Genomic DNA, 7869 nt, shown 5'->3' with positions numbered 1-7869 from the left:
CACGAGGTGACGCGTTGGTTCACTTCATTATTCGTGGGTTTTCCGAATGAATCGGTGTTGAAGTCCAAATCTCTTAAAGTACGGATCATTTTCGAAGCCAATCATGAATGATTATGGCCGAATCCTGTCAGGAAATAGATGCGGAGATCGCCGCAAGCAATCCGGATTCGATCCCATCGGCAGGGACCACAAGAAAAGATCGATCTGCTGCCAACCCTGGCAAAGGAAAGGGATGTGGGAAGAGGGCCCCGCCTGTGTCTCCAACATCACCCGGCCTATTCTCGGCCGGCCAGTTGGCGCAAATCAGCCAATTGATTGCCGCTGCCGTGGGCCGTGAAGATCAAGGCAAGAAGTGCAAACGTGGCAAGGGGTCGAGATACAGTTCAGTGAAATCCCCACCGCCCACCATGGAAGGCCAAAGTCGTCGACACTGCTCCAAGGAAACACCTCCATCCCTCTTGACGCGCTGCAAGGCCATTTGCAGCCTCATTTGTTCGGTCAGAGCTCTCAGATTGCAGGGTTGACAATGGGGGGACAGGACAAAAATATCACAGAAGATTTGATGGGAATGACTAGAGTTACATACAATTAACTAGAAAACATGAACAGGAAATAAATAATGTATAGATGACTAGAGTTGTTTGATTTGATGACTAGAAGGATTGACTAGATGTTGAAGAGTTTGACTATGGTCCATCCTCCATCCAGGTCACCACGTCCACGGGTCCTTCCCAACCATCCAGGCATTGATGTCTCCTCCAGCACCTCGGACACCCCACGGTCGACCTGGCCAAGTCACCGCTGCATCCACGGACCTTCCGCAGCACCCACGGGCGGGTCACTACAACCACGGGCCTTCCGCACGCATCACGTCTCTTCTGGGCCCAAGTTCCACATTGGCATCCTCAGTCGTCTGGGGGAAGGTTCTTCTGCCTGGAGACGGCTACTACCGGCTGTGCCATGTAGGATTGCCGGATGGCGTCTGTTGACTAGATGTTTATTGTTCGTTTGTGGAGGTATTTATAATAAGGGAAAATGTCTATGGCGAGTACGATGGTAGGAGCATGAGTAATTGTAAATTGATATCGGTGACTAGAATATTACAATGCCAATATACACTGAATTTTCCAGGTTGGGTAGTTGGATCCGTTGAGAGCCAAGATTGTAGTCCTAAGCTTACCAGACATTTCATCAATCATAAATGCATAGTGGAAGAACAAAACGTAGGCTCATAGATTGTTGTATGTACACCAACCACAGACCATATCATGACTAGACCTCACATAGCGCAAGGAAAAATGCGAACGCTTGCCTTCATCAGCTGGTACATAAATTTTGGTGTAAAGTGACTCATGCTTTTTCATCCCCCAGCGTGGCCGGACCATGCTTGAGGACAATTTGGAAGTTTCAATCCAATAATTTAAAGACCAAGGGCGGCTTTACACTGCGATGAAAAATCAAGATTGAATCCGGTTTGAGGATGAAAGTAGGACTAGTGCTGGGGCGAGATTTTGGTGTATGAGTCTTTTTGTTTGACTTTAGTACAGTGAAAGACTGGAGTCTTCTGCTGGACTCAAGTGTTTTGCCGAACTTGCCCCAGCACTAGTCTTACTTCAATCCTCAAACCGGATTTTTTTTTTGCGAACTTCCTTACCGCTACCGGGATTGGAATCCCAGCAGATCTAGACGGAATATCTTAGGAATTCCCTACCAGCAAGATCTGCGTAGGTTGCGTGAGCCAAAAATGTCATTGTTCCGTGGTAGTTTCGATCTCTGTCAAGATCTTTTTTATGTCGTGTTCCAATCATATGCACAACCTATTTCATGAAGAATGGCTTACAGACATAATTCTTAAAAGGTGGGTGTCTAGTTATCACTGAAAAATCTCAACTTTGTTAGTAAGTTTAAATTTTTTTTTTGTAAAAATCAAACCAGATTTCTGCCCTCGCCCCGGTTTGTTCTAAAGGGTTTTGCAGTTCTTGTATGAAGTTTTTCATTTACCAATGGTTCGAAAATGGACACCCAAAGGCTCACACACTTTCCTCGGCCTTTAGCCGGCCTTCAGCAGGCCTTTAGCTTTGGTTCAAACCTCAAGATTGTGCTCTGTGAAATATTCGAACATTGCTTTTGGTGCCCTACGATGGGAGGGATGCCAAATGCCTTTAGGCTCAAATTGGATCATTTGTGATATGGCATTATGCTTTCAACAGTTCCTCATAATGAAAGCCTGGGGTTCAATGTCAAACAATCTTTGAGCGGGAAGAAACCTTGTCAGAATAATCTTAGGAGGCCCTTAATTTCTTTGCACCCCTTACATTGAAATAATGAGTCAACATCTTTGTGAATGAATCACGATCCAAATCGTAAGAGTTCGATTTTCAGAGCTTAGTGCCCCACGGTTAAAGTTTGCTCATAATAAACTAGATAAGTATTGGTGTCGCCATGATCCAGCTTCCTCTTTTCCCTTCAACCAAATTAAGCTAATTTTGATCCACGGACTTTGCAGCCAATCTATTTCCCAACACTGCAAAACCATTATCTTCGAAATCCCAACAAAATGTCCGTGACCAGTCCACAAATAGTAAACTTGCTCGAGTGCAGGTTTTGGGCAAATTTGTTCTTGTGATATGAAAATTCTATCCATTATATGTCCTTAATCGATTTCTCCGTTTTCGATTTACAGGTTGTCATGAAAGTGGACATTGAAGGAAGTGAAGTCGAGGTGATCACGGATTTAGTCTTAACAGGAGCCCTAAATTTCGTCGATTACATTACCGTCGAATGGCACGAATGGTCCTCTGCCAAGCGGAAAGAACTGATGGGTTTGGTGAGAAATTTCAAACTTACCTGATTCCTCAGGCGGGGTTGGCCTACCATTGAGATTCTATCGCTGCAGGGCTGATCGATTGTCACGAATTTGGACCCTCTGACGGAGAAACTCAAAATGAAACACAAACTTCGGGTTGTGGATCAAGATGACGAAACTTACTTTTTGTCAGATGAGCCGTTCTCGAATTGTCCAAGTCATGATTAGCCCATCAAATGCCTGCCATGGAGAGCCCAAAATTGGGAAAACGACTTCCATATGCTCGAAGTCTGAACTTGTGTGATAAATTATAGGAAATACAAAACTAGATTGTACGTTCCAAGGCGCTTTAAGTCTGGAAATGCGTTTTCGCTTACACAGTGCGTTTATTCATGTAACTGCTCTTTTAAGATCTCTTTTAAAAATCTTTATTGCGAGATTGCTTCTCATGGGACCAGATTCACCAATTTTCAATACATATTTCTGCTTTGGTCTCATTCTTCTAAGTTCCAGGTCCACGCTTGTGACGCTTGACGATCCGGTACCAGACAGATATGAGCAATTGAAATCAGCTCTATTGGATACTTGTGGCAGATCTCAAGCAGATCATTGGATTGAGGCAATGGAACTTGCCGCTTCGTCATTGTCAACAACCAACCCGCGTGAAGTTGGTCAACGTGTCCAATTTCTAATGAATAATGCGGACCATCCTTCTATGAAAACGACGATATATCTCCGTCTTCCTACTGACGTGCGTTTGGCCGTCCGCCCACATCTCGTCTCATGTTCTCTGACAGAATTTTGCAACGTGGCTCAGGAGGCCGTGAATGCTACCACCAAACACCCAGGAGTGTTCAACGTGGATGAAAACTCAAGCGAAAGATCAGCAACCACTTACGACCCAGAAATAGAAGTGGCGGTGGCGGAAGTCAAACGGAAACTCTTAGGAATTCCCTACCAGCAAGATCTGCGTAGGTTGCGTGAGCCAAAAATGTCATTGTTCAGTGGTAGTTTCGATCTCTGTCAAGATCTTTTTTTATGTCGTGTTCCAATCATATGCACAACCTATTTCATGAAGAATGGCTTACAGACATAATTCTTAAAAGGTGGGTGTCTAGTTATCACTGAAAAATCTCAACTTTGTTAGTAAGTTTAAACTTTTTTTTTGTAAAAATCAAACCAGATTTCTGCCCTCGCCCCGGTTTGATCTAAAGGGTTTTGTAAACGTAAAGGGTTTGGTAAAAGTGGCGAGAGAAGTAAGGTTGTTAAGGTCTTATCCAAAACTGAAAAAGTTGTCAGTGGATTGCACCTTATGGTGGCATCGTCATTATCACATACTCACAAAAATCAAATTAAGGTATGCGTTTCGCCCAATGTCCCTTACCATCGCCACGTTGACAAGTCAAGCCTACTCGTACATCGTGGACTCCAGGAAAAGATTGATGACCATCTATACCAATGCTGGATTACCAACCGCCTGACGACCTCAGTCAAACTAACTCAAGACAAAAAAGAGCGTCGTAAAAATATCCCCGACCACAATGGACAGATTATGAACTCTCTTGCTAGGCAAAAATCCCAAGCCAGGGCAGTCACAAAACTATCCTTGACGAGCAAAGTCTCTCATCGAAAGAGTCGTTGGAGGAAGTTGCTATCAGCCACGAGAGGTGCCGGGATTCAAGGAGCAATAGAAGATATTCGAAAAGGCGTCACTGAGGATCCAGGGAGCAGCATTGAGGATTATTTGCTGGGCAAGATTCGTTGATACCTGCAAACCCATCTCAGCCAGAGAGTTCGTCCCAAGAGCCCCATTCTATGGAAAGCCGAAGTATTCATAAACCCATTCGTAAGATTATTCCTTGGGTGTTTACTTGTTTACCCCCTCCCACCTTACCCTTTTTGCCGGAGCTAGACAGCTGAGTCATGTTTACGCCCAATGCATATCGGTTAGGTAATAAAGTCGAAAACTAATTGTGTGAGGTTATGTTCATAACTTATTTCCAGCTAGTGAGGTGTTAGATCATTTGAGGTAGTGATCTCCTTATAGAAAAAACTTCTTGACTTGGAGAGTGACCACAAGTGCAAGCGGGGATAACCTGCAGTCAACTTGTCTCCAAAGTCACATTTTAAGATTATATGCCCGGATTAGGGTTGTAACCGGAGACCTGAAGATAGGTCTGAGAAATTTAAGCCCATTTACAAGGTGTTCTCCATCTCAGAAAGTTATCAAGGTAACTGCGTCTAGTGCTTGGGTCAAGGGTACTCCAGGGTTTCGTTCACTATGGGAATCAATAGTTAGGATTTTCGACCCTACCTAGTTGTGGACGGAACAAAGACCTACTCTTGGCTGACCCAATAGCTAGCCTCAGCCAACATACACCAACTCGACTACAGGAATAAACAAGAGTCAATGGAATGGAGTAGAAAAAAAGAAGGTTCTAGAACGTATTTTTGTTTTGAAAATGCTAAACTATTCAGATAGAATACAACAAGAAAAATCAACTACATTTACGAGTACAGGAAACGAACACACCTAGCAATCAACTAATGAAATACTCCTTAATTTAAAAATATATGAAATAGCCTAGAAATTGGATAAAAATATTGACAGACGATAAAAGTGAAATACGACGTGAACATAAAATAAAAGATATAAGACTAAACTACTAGTGATAGGAAGAAGAGAAAGCTAAAGAACAAATGCGTCTTACCTTAAGCAGCCACGCGACCACTTACACAGCACAACGCACTCAGACCGGCCGTTCTGTCAAGATCAGAAGCAACAAATCGTGCGACTGCTCTTAACAAAAGATGGGACTGAACTGAAAAGTGTTACTTCCGGCGCCTGGGTTTGAACCCACGACACCTGGGGAGAAGATTCTTGCCTTGTTATCGCTGCCTCTGAGACCGCTTGGTTACAAACGTGGATTTTGATGACCTACGTATAACATCTTGACGTCAATGATCCTAATAATCAACCATACATTCCTTCTGGAAACACTTATTGCATCCCAGATCTATTAATCAGTAGCTATTTTTTCCGAAAGAAAAATCTAAGCTGAGCTTTTACTCAATAACTTATTGCCAAGTCAAATATTAAGCAGGGACCACCACAAGTTTTATGATGAAACTAAATTACCTGATGTTCAGTGGATAACGTTCACTATAAAACTGTCTTCAAAAGTGTCGAGTTCCGTCCAATTGATTTCAAACTAAATTCCACATTCAGAGCACTTGTTCATTTTTTCATAATTAACCAACCAAAGAACACCACGTAAAATGAATTTTACCCATCAAGTGTCCAAATATAAGATGAAGGGCGATAAGAGCCGAGTCTATGATTGCAGGAGCGTGGTATCTGGCATACTTCTCTGACGAAATATTGGATGCATGAAATTAGTCCCAAAGCTGATATTTGTATCAAAAGCAACCTCACAAGATCTTAGGTACGTCCATTTGAAAGTCAAATCAAGTTACCAAAATAAAGTTTTACCCGTCCATGGTTCAAAAATAGGATAGATAACTTCAGGGTATTGCGACAAAAAGGTTATGGAATGATATCGTCAGCTATTCGGGACGTCGAAACATTAGCGGCTGCTGGAGCAAAAAAGACTTGATGGCCGATCAAAAAGCGGGCAGAATTATCTGGACATGACCAAGGCTACAGGTTGAAGCAAAATAAGAGAGAAAAATTGCCAAAACAATTTCAGCCAGTTGCGCCAATGATCACTAGACATGGATTTTGGCCCATATAAACCGTCAAAACCTTTAGATTTGGCCCATTTTTTGAAACCGTCTCTGAAATCCTGGCAATTTTTGATCACACAAAGGGGGGCAAAATCTGGGTTTTGTGTCACAATTTTGAGCGATGCCTTAAGATCGCCTAGATTTAAGTCAAGATCTCCGCCTCAAAGGGCTTCCGCAATTGAAACTTGAGAAATGTGTTCACATTGGTCTCCCTTTTCTCGTTTACTCGTTTTTTTATGCTCTTGATCTGGTTCTGCGGTTCACGTGCCTCCAGGCAGGCACACGAGATCGTGATCAATGCGACCCAGTCTTTAGGTCTGTAGTTCATCATGGAACCTTAACTCAACGAGGAATGCCGGAAGGACAGACATCTTTTTTCTGCCACCAGTTTCACCGCCACCAATCTCCAACAGCAACATCACACACACCATCTCCAACAGCAACATCACACACACCAAGACGAAGCAAAAGATTATGAAAAAATAAATAAACATTCCATCTATCCACCAAATTTGGAAAAAAAAAATAGGTCATGGGGGGCCCTCTGTCCTGAATGCGAGCATTGATGCAGCAAGTTTCGTAATTTTTCTCGACCCCTTTCTTTTTAGGTTAGAAGCCTCATCTGCGAATACAACTTGTCAAGACATTGAAATTAGTGGTTCCATCGAGAAATCTCTTTTGGAACAAATAACATCAGCAAAATACTAACCAAAGTCAAATTCTAACAATATATCATGGGGCCCTTTGTACTGAATGCGAGCATTGATGCAGCAAGTTTCGTAAATTTTTCTCGACCCTTTTTTTTAGGTTAGAGGCCTCATCTGCGAATACAGACTTGTTAAGACATTGAAATTAGTGGTTCCATCGAGAAATTCCACTTTTGAAACAAATAGCATCGGCAAAATACTCACCAAAATCTAATTGGGAAAAGTATGTCATGGGGCCCTCTGTCCTGAATGCGAGCATTGATGCAGCAAGTTTCGTAAATTTTTCTCGACCCTTTTTTTAGGTTGAGGCCTCATCTGCGAATACAGACTTGTCAAGACATTGAAATTAGTGGTTCCATCGAGAAATCCCACTTTTGAAACAAATAACATCGGCAAAATACTTACCAAAATCAAATTGGGAAAATATGTCATGGGCCCATAGTACTAAATGCGAGCATTGATGTTTAGGTTAGAGGCCTCATCTGCGAATACAGACTTGTCAAGACATTGACATTAGTGGTTCCATCGAGAAATCCCACTTTTGGAACAAAATAACATCAGCAAAATACTGGAATACTGGTCTGGAACGTTTCAAATGCAAGATTACTT

At 42.5% G+C, this 7869-nt stretch overlaps 1 long non-coding RNA gene across 1 annotated transcript; it reads left to right on the top strand.

The window, feature by feature from the left end:
• The first annotated feature begins 1957 nt into the window (after positions 1-1957).
• LOC131891725 (uncharacterized) lies at positions 1958-3159 on the top strand. Its single transcript, XR_009374457.1, has 2 exons — positions 1958-2827; positions 2897-3159. It is a non-coding gene; the product is annotated as an uncharacterized LOC131891725 (long non-coding RNA).
• Positions 3160-7869: the final 4710 nt, after the last annotated feature.

The sequence above is a fragment of the Tigriopus californicus genome, chromosome 12 (assembly GCF_007210705.1).
Source record: "Tigriopus californicus strain San Diego chromosome 12, Tcal_SD_v2.1, whole genome shotgun sequence".
NCBI classification, from domain to species: Eukaryota; Metazoa; Arthropoda; class Copepoda; order Harpacticoida; family Harpacticidae; genus Tigriopus; species Tigriopus californicus.
This window is presented reverse-complemented; position numbering and strand designations above follow the sequence as displayed.